This window comes from Choloepus didactylus, chromosome 6, assembly GCF_015220235.1.
Source record: "Choloepus didactylus isolate mChoDid1 chromosome 6, mChoDid1.pri, whole genome shotgun sequence".
Classification (NCBI taxonomy): domain Eukaryota; kingdom Metazoa; phylum Chordata; class Mammalia; order Pilosa; family Megalonychidae; genus Choloepus; species Choloepus didactylus.
In genome coordinates this window covers 134,625,215-134,637,338 of record NC_051312.1, presented here as the reverse complement: position 1 = coordinate 134,637,338, position 12,124 = coordinate 134,625,215, and positions in this window count along the sequence as shown.

Here is a 12,124-nt window from a genome sequence, read left to right as displayed (position 1 = left end):
AACCACCATGCAAATGTGCAGTGTGTGAACCTGGACTGGATCCGGGTTTGGGGAAAAACCAAAACTATAAAAGGCATTTTGGGGGGAATGGAATGTTTTTTTTTTTTTATGACCTAGCTGTTAGATGATAAAAAGGGGTTCATGTTCATTTTTACGTGTGATAATGGTATTGTGGTTATGTAAGAGAATGGCATTCTTAGGAGATGTATGTGTATCCAGGGGCAGAGAGCTGTAGTGTCCGTAACTTTCAAATGATTTAGAATTTATTAACTATTAAATGAATGTGGCAAAATGTTAACAATTGTTGAATCTATGCACTGGATCTGCAGATGTTTCAAATTTTCTGTATGTTTGAGAATTTTTGTAATAAAATATTAGGCAACTCCCCCCTACGTGGGATCAGACACCCAGGGGAGTGAATCTCCCTGGCAACGTGGAATATGACTCCCGGGGAGGAATGTAGACCTGGCATCGTGGGACGGAGAACATCTTCTTGACCAAAAGGGGGATGTGAAAGGAAATGAAATAAGCTTCAGTGGCAGAGAGATTCCAAAAGGAGCCGAGAGGTCACTCTGGTGGGCACTCTTATGCACACTTTAGACAACCCTTTTTAGGTTCTAAAGAATTGGGGTAGCTGGTGGTGGATACCTGAAACTATCAAACTATAACCCAGAACCCATGAATCTTGAAGACAGTTGTATAAAAATGTAGCTTATGAGGGGTGACAATGGGATTGGGAAAGCCATAAGAACCACACTCCACTTTGTCTAGTTTATGGATGGATGAGTAGAAAAATAGGGGAAGGAAACAAACAGACAAAGGTACCCAGTGTTCTTTTTTACTTCAATTGCTCTTTTTCACTCTAATTATTATTCTTGTTATTTTTGTGTGTGTGCTAATGAAGGTGTCAGGGATTGATTTGGGTGATGAATGTACCACTATGTAATGGTACTGTAAACAATCGAAAGTACAATTTGTTTTGTATGACTGCGTGGTATGTGAATATATCTCAATAAAATGAAGATTAAAAAAAAAAAATTAGGCAAAATAAAAGTTTACTCTTAATGATTACCTTCTCTGGAGGGCTTTCCTGCCCCCCTCCAGGCTGGTTGAGTTCAATCTTTTACTCCCAAAACACACCAGGTTAGCCCTGAGGCACTTATCATACTGTACTTTAATTTTTGTTTTCGTGTCTGTCTCCCTCTCTAAACTTTGAAGTCCTTAAAGGACATGGATGCTGTCTTTCGTCTCTACCTTTCTAACCCTTAGTCCTGTAGCACAGAGGAGGCACTTCATTAATCTTTGTTTAGTCAAACACAGAGGAAAGTCTATAGTTCAGGAAATTTCCTCAGGGTTCAGGTTAATCTAAAGAGATTAGGGTTCAAGTTAATCTAAGGAGAGCAAGGGTGTTTTTTTTGGTTTTGGTTTTGTTTCAAATTATGATAGTACTGCATGCAAATTAAAATAATATTGAATTAAAGTAAAAAAATGAAATTGATATTTCATTCCAGTCATACACACATTCCAATTCTTGGAGCCAAGACTTAAATATGGCTCATTTTAGTGCTATTTCTATGCAATTATAAATACACACATATTATAAATATACTTCTGCATGTATGTGCGTATATATATACATACACACACACACACACACACTCATACTACAAATGTTGTTTGGTGACTCACTCTTTTTAGCCTTGTATCATGGGGTTTTCCATATTGGTGGATAGATAGATCTATATCATTCTTTCTACAGGCTACATAGAAACCCATTATGTGGATGTGCACTAATTTGTTTAACTACTGCATCTGTATGAGCATTTAGGTAGAGGAACTGTTTCTACATGAAACTAGTAGCCTAGCCTAAAAGGGATTTGGCAACCCCAGTGAACAAGGGAGTAAGAGTAGCTTAGCCTTGAACTGTGGGTACAAAGTCAGTGTAAACAGGCAATGAAGGGACTTTACCAGATGTCTCAGTTTACAGAAAGACTTGGCCTATTCAAGGAACAAGATAGATAGTAAAGAGGAGAATGAGCCAAGTGTGAAAATGAATTAAGGTGAATTAATGGACAAACGTGAGACGGTGTAAGCCCCTCATCCGCATGCACCAGGACATCTCCTGGTTGTATTCCCGTAGTCCACCCACCTTGAGACAGCCAGGTGCAGGCCTGCCCGCAGCTACCACCACCACCGCTGCCCATCTAGTGAAAGGGGAGTGCAGACGGCCAGGTTCTTGAAGGAGAAAGTCCCACTGGTTTCCCAGTGGCAATAGAAAGTTACCCAAGAAAGCATCAATGAAATCCCACCAGAAGACTGATGGTTTGAGGGTTGACCAGTGTCATCATGGACGCCCCCAGCGCTTTTGCTTTCCCTTTTTCTTTTCTGTTTTTCGTGCCTTTTCCTTTTCTTGTTTTGCCCTGTAGCTCTCCCTCCTTTTTGAGTCCTTACTCACCCGAAATCTCCATTCTCTTTTCCCTCTTAATTTCTAACACTCTACTTGTGCTCTGCTCATATTTATTTTCCCCATGTCAACAAAAAGAATATGGACTGCACTGCCAAGATATTGCAATGTGTAGTAATATCTCGTTGGACCTATATTTTGGACCTATTCCAAAATATAACATGAACCCATCCATATCTCTTTACCTTTACTGCCATGTTACAAGTGTATGCTTGTGGCCCTGTCTCCTAAATAGCAAGTACTCTTGCAAATAAAATAAATATTAATAAGTTTAGGTGCATAATTTATATAAATCCCATGGGTGGAGTTGGGAAAAAAAAAAAAAAAACTTTTGGAGGCAAATTAAGTCCTTAAATTGGCAATTTCAACATGGGATTCTGTGTAGTGCCAGGAAATCCAAAAGCTGCATTATTCAAACGCTACTTAATAATATTCTCTGGCATTTTCCAGCATTTTACTATTCACTATGTGAATACTTTAACAGAATAAACACAAAGGGAGGAAGATGATTTAAAATCTGAATTTGCAGAGGTAATTCAATTTCAATGGCAAAAACAAAATCAGGGTGAGCAGACAAAGCATTTTCATTGTTATAAAAAGAAATGAACTTGTACAAAGCAACATATACTCTAATGCCTAACTTAGAGATGCTTTTGGATATATTCTCAATTCAACTGACATTAGGCTAATGAAAGAAATTTTTTTCATGTTTGGAATATCCATCATAAAACAAAGTTAAGACTACCAGACAGGACAATTGATGCTCTGTGTATTTAAAACGTTCCTTTTAAGGATGATAACTTTTAAATACTAAATGTTTCCTATTACCAAATGTCTGTTTCAAGTACATGTCATCAAATTTTCTAATCTTGTCATAATAATTTTGTTATAATAATCAGTGTGTATTTATCATTATGTCTTTTTTTTTAATCATCATTTTATTGAGATATATTCACATACTACGCAGTCATACAAAACAAATTGTACTTTCGATTGTTTACAGTACCATTACATAGTTGTACATTCATCACCTAAATCAATCCCTGACACCTTCATTAGCACACACATAAAAATAACAAGAATAATAATTAGAGTGAAAAAGAGCAATTGAAGTAAAAAAGAACACTAGGTACCTTTGTCTGTTTGTTTGCTTCCCCTACTTTTCTACACATCCATCCATAAACTAGACAAAGTGGAGTTTGGTCCTTATGGCATTCCCAATCCCACTGTCACCCCTCATAAGCTACATTTTTATACAACTGTCTTCGAGATTCATGGGTTCTGGGTTGTAGTTTAATAGTTTCAGGTATCCACCACCAGCTACCCCAATTCTTTAGAACCTAAAAAAGGTTGTCTAAAGTGTGCGTAAGAGTGCCCACCAGAGTGATCTCTCGGCTCGTTTTGGAATCTCTCTGCCACTGAAGCTTATTTCATTTCCTTTCACATCCCCCTTTTGGTCAAGAAGATGTTCTCCATCCCACGATGCCGGGTCTACATTCCTCCCCGGGAGTCATATTCCACGTTGCCAGGGAGATTCACTTCCCTGGGTGTCTGATCCCACGTAGGGGGGAGGGCAGTGATTTCACCTTTCAAGTTGGCTTAGCCAGAGAGAGAGGGCCACATCTGAGCAACAAAGAGGCATTCAGGAGGAGACTCTTAGGCACAAATACAGGGAGGCCTAGCCTCTCCTTTGCAGCAACCGTCTTCCCAAGGGTAAAACTTATGGTAGAGGGCTCAACCCATCAAACCACCAGTCCCCTATGTCTGTGGTCATGTTAGCAACCATGGAGGTGGGGTAGGCGAATACCCCTGCATTCTCCACAGGCTCCTCAAGGGGGCACTACATCTTTTTTTTTTTTTTTCCTTGTTTGTCTTTTTTCTTTTTTTTTTTTTTTTTAACTTTCCCTTCTTTTTTCAAATCAACTGTATGAAAAAAAAAGTTAAAAAGAAGACAAACATACAATAAAAGAACATTTCAAAGAGACCATAGCAAGGGAGTAAGAAAAAGACAACTAACCTAAGATAACTGCTTAACTTCCAACATGTTCCTACTTTACCCCAAGAAAGTTACATAATATAGCAACATTTCAGTGAACTTGTTCCTACTACATCCATCAGAAATTAACAGACCATAGTCATTTCTGGGCATCCCCAGAACGTTAAATAGCTTATCTGTTCTTCTTGGATTATTGTTCCCCCTTCCTTAATTGCTCTCTACTGCTAGTTCCCCTACATTCTACATTATAAACCATTTGTTTTACATTTTTCAAAGTTCACATTAGTGGTAGCATATAATATTTCTCTTTTTGTGCCTGGCTTATTTCGCTCAGCATTATGTCTTCAAGGTTCATCCATGTTGTCATATGTTTCACCAGATCGTTCCTTCTTACTGCCGCGTAGTATTCCATCGTGTGTATATACCACATTTTATTTATCCACTCATCTGTTGAAGGACATTTGGGTTGTTTCCATCTCTTGGCAATTGTGAATAATGCTGCTATGAACATTGGCGTGCAGATATCTGTTCGTGTCACTGCTTTCCGATCTTCCGGGTATATACCGAGAAGTGCAATCGCTGGATCGAATGGTAGCTCTATATCTAGTTTTCTAAGGAACTGCCAGACTGTCTTCCAGAGTGGCTGAACCATTATACAGTCCCACCAACAATGAATAAGAGTTCCAATTTCTCCACATCCCCTCCAGCATTTGTAGTTTCCTGTTTGTTTAATGGCAGCCATTCTAACCGGTGTTAGATGGTATCTCATTGTGGTCTTAATTTGCATCTCTCTAATAGCTAGTGAAGCTGAACATTTTTTCATGTGTTTCTTGGCCATTTGTATTTCCTCTTCAGAGAACTGTCTTTTCATATCTTTTGCCCATTTTATAATTGGGCTGTCTGTACTATTGTCATTGAGTTGTAGGATTTCTTTGTATATGCAAGATATCAGTCTTTTGTCAGATACATGGTTTCCAAAAATTTTTTCCCATTGAGTTGGCTGCCTCTTTACCTTTTTGAGAAATTCCTTTGAGGTGCAGAAACTTCTAAGCTTGAGGAGTTCCCATTTATCTATTTTCTCTTTTGTTGCTTGTGCTTTGGGTGTAAAGTCTAGGAAGTGGCCTCCTAATACAAGGTCTTGAAGATGTTTTCCTACATTATCTTCTAGGAGTTTTATGGTACTTTCTTTTATATTGAGATCTTTGGTCCATTTTGAGTTAATTTTTGTGTAGGGGGTGAGGTAGGGGTCTTCTTTCATTCTTTTGGATATGGATATCCAACTCTCCCAGCCCCATTTGTTGAAAAGACCATTATGGCTCAGTTCGGTGACTTTGGGGGCCTTATCAAAGATCAGTCGGCCATAGATCTGAGGGTCTATCTCTGAATTCTCAATTCGATTCCATTGATCTATATGTCTATCTTTGTGCCAGTACCATGCTGTTTTGGCAACTGTGGCTTTATAATAAGCTTCAAAGTCAGGGAGTGTAAGTCCTCCCACTTCGTTTTTCTTTTTTAGAGTGTCTTTAGCAATTCGAGGCATCTTCCCTTTCCAAATAAATTTGATAACTAGCTTTTCCAAGTCTGCAAAGTAGGTTGTTGGAATTTTGATTGGGATTGCATTGAATCTGTAGATGAGTTTGGGTAGAATTGACATCTTAATGACATTTAGCCTTCCTATCCATGAACATGGAATATTTTTCCATCTTTTAAGGTCCCCTTCTATTTCTTTTAGTAGAGTTATGTAGTTTTCTTTGTATAGGTCTTTTACATCTTTGGTTAAGTTGATTCCTAGGTACTTGATTTTTTTAGTTGCTATTGAAAATGGTATCTTTTTCTTGAGTGTCTCTTCAGTTTGTTCATTTCTAGCATATAGAAACATTACTGACTTATGTGCATTAATCTTGTATCCCGCTACTTTGCTAAATTTGTTTATTAGCTCTAGTAGCTGTATCGTTGATTTCTCAGGGTTTTCTAGATATAAGATCATATCATCTGCAAACAATGACAGTTTTACTTCTTCTTTTCCAATTTGGATGCCTTTTATTTCTTTGTCTTGCCGGATTGCCCTGGCTAGCACTTCCAGCACAATGTTGAATAACAGTGGTGACAGCGGGCATCCTTGTCTTGTTCCTGATCTTAGAGGGAAGGCTTTCAGTCTCTCACCATTGAGTACTATGCTGGCTGTGGGTTTTTCATATATGCTCTTTATCATGTTGAGGAAGTTTCCTTCAATTCCTACCTTTTGAAGTGTTTTTATCAAAAAGGGATGTTGGATTTTGTCAAATGCTTTTTCAGCATCTATTGAGATGATCAATTGATTTTTCCCTTTCGAGTTTTTAATGTGTTGTAATACATTGATTGTTTTTCTTATGTTGAACCATCCTTGCATGCCTGGAATGAACCCCACTTGGTCATGGTGTATGATTTTTTTAATGTGTCTTTGGATTCGATTTGCAAGTATTTTGTTGAGGATTTTTGCATCTATATTCATTAGGGAGATTGGCCGGTAGTTTTCCTTTTTTGTAGTATCTTTGCCTGGTTTTGGTATTAGATTGATGTTAGCTTCATAAAATGAGTTAGGTAGTGTTCCATTTTCTTCAATGTTTTGAAAGAGTTTGAGTAAGATTGGTGTCAGTTCTTTCTGGAAAGTTTGGTAGAATTCCCCTGTGAAGCCATCTGGCCCTGGGCATTTATTTGTGGGAAGATTTTTGATGACTGATTGGATCTCTTTGCTTGTGATGGGTTGGTTGAGGTCTTCTATTTCTTCTCTGGTCAGTCTAGGTTGTTCATATGTTTCCAGGAAATTGTCCATTTCTTCTACATTATCCAGTTTGTTGCCATACAGTTGTTCATAGTATCCTCTTATAATTTTTTTAATTTCTTCAGGATCTGCAGTTATGTCACCTTTTTCATTCATTATTTTGTTTATATGGGTCTTCTCTCTTTTTGATTTTGTCAGTCTAGCTAGGGGCTTGTCAATCTTGTTGATCTTCTCAAAGAACCAACTTTTGGTGATATTTATCCTTTCTATTGTTTTTTTGTTCTCTATGTCATTTATTTCTGCTTTAATCCTTGTTATTTCTTTTCTTGTATTTGGTTTAGGATTGGTTTGCTGTTCATTTTCTAGCTTCTTCAGTTGATCCATTAGTTCTTTGATTTTGGCTCTTTCTTCCTTTTTAATATATGCGTTTAGTGCTATAAATTTCCCCCTTAGCACTGCTTTTGCTGCATCCCATAGGTTTTGGTATGTTGTGTTCTCATTTTCATTCGTCTCTATATATTTAGCAATTTCTCTTGCTATTTCTTCTTTAACCCACTGATTGTTTAGGAGTGTGTTGTTTAACCTCCAGGTATTTGTGAATTTTCTAAGTCTCTGATGGTTATTGACTTCTAATTGTATTCCATTGTGGTCAGAGAATGTGCTTTGAATAATTTCAATCTTTTTAAATTTATTGAGGCTTGTTTTATGTCCCAGCATATGATCTATTCTGGAGAAAGTTCCGTGAGCACTAGAAAAGTATGTGTATCCTGGTGATTTGGGATGTAATGTCCTGTAGATGTCTGTTAAATCTAATTCATTTATCAGATTGTTTAGGTTTTCAATTTCCTTATTGGTCTTCTGTCTGGTTGATCTATCTATAGGAGAGAGTGATGTGTTGAAGTCTCCCACAATTATTGTGGAAACATCAATTGCTTCCTTTAGTTTTGCCAGTGTTTCTCTCATGTATTTTGTGGCACCTTGATTGGGTGCATAGACATTTAGGATTGTTATTTCTTCTTGCTGAATTGCCCCTTTTATTAGTATGTAGTGGCCTTCTTTGTCTCTCAAAACATCCCTGCATTTGAAGTCTATTTTATCTGAGATTAATATTGCTACACCTGCTTTCTTTTGGCTTTAGCTTGCATGAAATATTTTTTTCCATCCTTTCACTTTCAGTTTCTTTGTGTCCTTGTGTCTAAGATGAGTCTCTTGTATGCAACATATTGATGGTTCATTTTTTTTGATCCATTCTGCGAATCTATATCTTTTAATTGGGGAGTTTAATCCATTTACATTCAACGTTAAAACCGTGAAGGCATTTCTTGAATCGGTCATCTTATCCTTTGGATTATGTTTGCCATATTTTTCCCTCTCTCTATTAATATCCTTTATTGTACCTATACCGAATCTCTTTAGTACTGAACCTTTCTCCAAGTCTCTCTGTCCTGTCTTTGTTTCTCTGTCTGTAGGGCTCCCTTTAGTATCTCCAGTAGGGCAGGTCTCTTGTTAGCAAATTCTCTCAGCATTTCTTTGTCTGTGAAAAATTTAAGCTCTCCCTCAAATTTGAAGGAGAGCTTTGCTGGATAAAGTATTCTTGGCTGGAAATTCCTCTCACTCAGAATTTTAAATATATCGTGCCACTGCCTTCTCGCCTCCATGGTGGCTGCTGAGTAGTCACTACTTAGTCTTATGCTGTTTCCTTTGTATGTGGTGAATTGCTTTTCTCTTGCTGCTTTCAGAACTTGCTCCTTCTCTTCTATGTTTGACAGTGTGATCAGTATGTGTCTCGGAGTGGGTTTTTTTGGATTTATTCTATTTGGAGTTCGCTGAGCATTTATGATTTGTGTATTTATGTTGTTTAGAAGATTTGGGAAGTTTTCCCCAACAATTTCTTTGAATACTCTTCCTAGACCTTTACCCTTTTCTTCCCCTTCTGGGACACCAATGAGTCTTATATTCGGACGTTTCATATTATCTATCATATCCCTGAGGTCCATTTCGAGTTTTTCAATTTTTTTCCCCATTCTTTCTTTTATGCTTTCATTTTCCATTCTGTCATCTTCCAGGTCACTGATTCGTTGTTCAACTTCCTCTAGTCTTGTACTATGAGTGTCCAGAATCTTTTTAATTTGGTCAACAGTTTCTTTAATTTCCATAAGATCATCCATTTTTTTATTTAGTCTTGCAATGTCTTCTTTATGCTCTTCTAGGGTCTTCTTGATTTCCTTCATATCCCGTACTATGGTCTCATTGTTCATCTTTAGTTCTTTGAGTAGCTGCTCTAGGTGCTGTGTCTCTTCTGGTCTTTTGATTTGGGTGCTTGGGCTTGGGTTATCCATATCGTCTGGTTTTTTCATATGCTTTATAATTTTCTGTTGTTTTTGGCCTCGTGGCATTTGCTGAACTTGATAGGGTTCTTTTAGGGTTTGTAGACCAGTTGAAGTCCTTATCTCTAATTTATCAGATCTACAGCTTCGTGGAGTACACTTTCTCTAACTAACCAGCAGGTGGCGTCCACGAGCCACCTGTTCTCCACAAGCCAGATCTCCCCTGCTTAGCCTTTTTGGTGAGTGGGGGAGTGAGTCTTGTGGGGCCTAATTGGTGTACCAAGCTTGCGTGTGTAGTTGGTGTTGCCTGCCCTGTATGTGGGGCGTGTTTCTGGGCAGTCGGGGAGGGGGGGTGGCCCTAACAATCAAATCTCCCTGATGATCCTAGAGTTTTAAAGCTACTGCAATAGTCTAATCCTTCAGTTCAGTCCTGCCACAGTTTGTCTCTGCCACTGACCCACAAGTCTTTGGTATTGGCGTATGGCTCCTGAGACTTGCAAGTGGGCCCCTCTTCCAGGCTGTGCACCCCGGGTCCTCTGTTGAGGGATGACTGTGCTATGTCACAGGTGAGTGCCGTCCCCCCAGGGCAGTTCTGGGCTGCTGGGCTGTGTTGGGAGGCTCCCAGTCTGCTCAAGTGATGGCTGAATGGGGCTCTGTTAATTCACACTGCTCCGCCTTCCCAGCTCTGGGACATTCAGCTGAGGTTGCAGGGAAGGCTAATGTCCACGCCCAGTTTTGTGGTGTGTGCCTGTTATTTGAAGCACTTCCGTCACACTGGGTTGTCTGGGGCAGCTCTGGGCTATGGGGCTGGCGATGGGCAGGAGTGTTTCCTGTCCACCAGGATGGTGGCTGTGAGCGGACACCCCCCTTTTCTTGGGAAGTTATGTTGTTTAGTGAATTTTCTCAGCCACTGGATTATTGCCTTTTGTCTCAGAGCTCTCTTAGTTCTGCTCTTGATTTGACGTGCCCAAATTTCAATTCTTTGAAGCTTTCTGTATTGAGCTTCTTAGAGTAATTGTTTTAGAAAAAGCAAAAAGGATTTAAAAGAAAAAAAAAAAAAACGGCCCTCCTCAGAGATCTAATGGGTTATTGAAATGCTAATAGACAAAGCAACCAGGGCCATTAAGGAAAGGTGCACAGGGCAGAGAGATCAGCCTTGCTTCGGGATTTGCATATGCGCCTCAAGGCCTGATCTCCGCCCTTCCCCTTTCTGTGTTCACCAGAACTCCAAAAATCCTCTGCTTTTATTTTGGAGTTTTTCATGTTGTTTTTTTTCTATGCCTGTGTCTTCTCTGCTGGGCTGGCTGCTCTCAGAGTCTCTGGTGTCTTGTCTCAGTCTATCTATGGTTGGAGTTTGAATCAGTAGAATGAGTTTCCGATAAGAGCAGCCACTGCAATTCTCCCTTCTCCTTCCTGGAGCTGACAGCCCCTCCTCCCCCGGGACTGAGCCTGGCAGGGAGGGGCGCGGGTCCCCTGGCCGCAAAAACTTACAGATTTCGCTGATCTCAGCAGTTCCACGTTTTCATGAGTGTTGTATGAAGTATGCCCAAAGACAGATTGCTCTGTGGTGTCCAGTCCACGCAGTTCCTGGCTTTTTACCTACTTTCCTGGAGGAGTAACTAAAACATACAGCTCACCAGTCTGCCATCTTGCCCCGCCTCCCTCTCATTATGTCTTTTTATAGCAAACTTCTGAAATGTAGTATAACCCTATCACAGAAAACTGATTCACTATTTATGATGACTCATTATTATTTAAAACATGGAAATAAGGTATGAAAAATGCAGATAACATAATATTGAGAGTTCCTGAGGATTTCTGGGAATTTCTGTTTTTTATCCCCAAATCCCAAAGATTTGCTATAAGTTGATTATCATTGCAGCTGGGGATGGACTCATGGGAGGGTCATAATACAATTGCATCTATTGTTGTAGATGTTTAAATTTTCCCATAATAAAAAGTAAAACAAAATTGGATTGTGCCACATTACTGCCCAAATTCCTTCAAAGGCTTTCTGGATTTTGCCCTTTGGATAAAAGCCAACCTCTTTACTGGGCCCTTTAAAGCTTGCAGATTTTTCACACTTTCGCCTCTCCAGCTACTTTCCATCAACTCTAGCCTGCTTTTTGAGGTTCCTCATACTCACTACTTTCCTGATTCAAGATCTTAGCCCATGCTGTTCACTCTACTTAGAATACCCTTCCGACTATTTCTCTGACTAACTCCTACTCATCTTTAAGTGTGAGCTCCTCTTAGAGGCTCTCCTTACACCATGCTACCCCCTCCCCCCCAATCCATATTGGGTCTCACTGTGATCCTCTCACATCATCTTGTACTTTTCCTAGTATCACTTTTCACAGTTTGTAGTTACATATTTATTCATGAACTTATTTTTTATACAACAAATATTTATTTGAATGCCTACCACATGCGAGGCCCTTCATTCATTCGTTTTTTTATTAGAGAAGTTGTAGGTTTACAGAAAAGTCATGCAGAAAATAGAGTTCCCATATACCCCCCCATTATTAACATCTTGCATTAGTGTGCTACATTTGTTACAATTGATGAAAGACTGT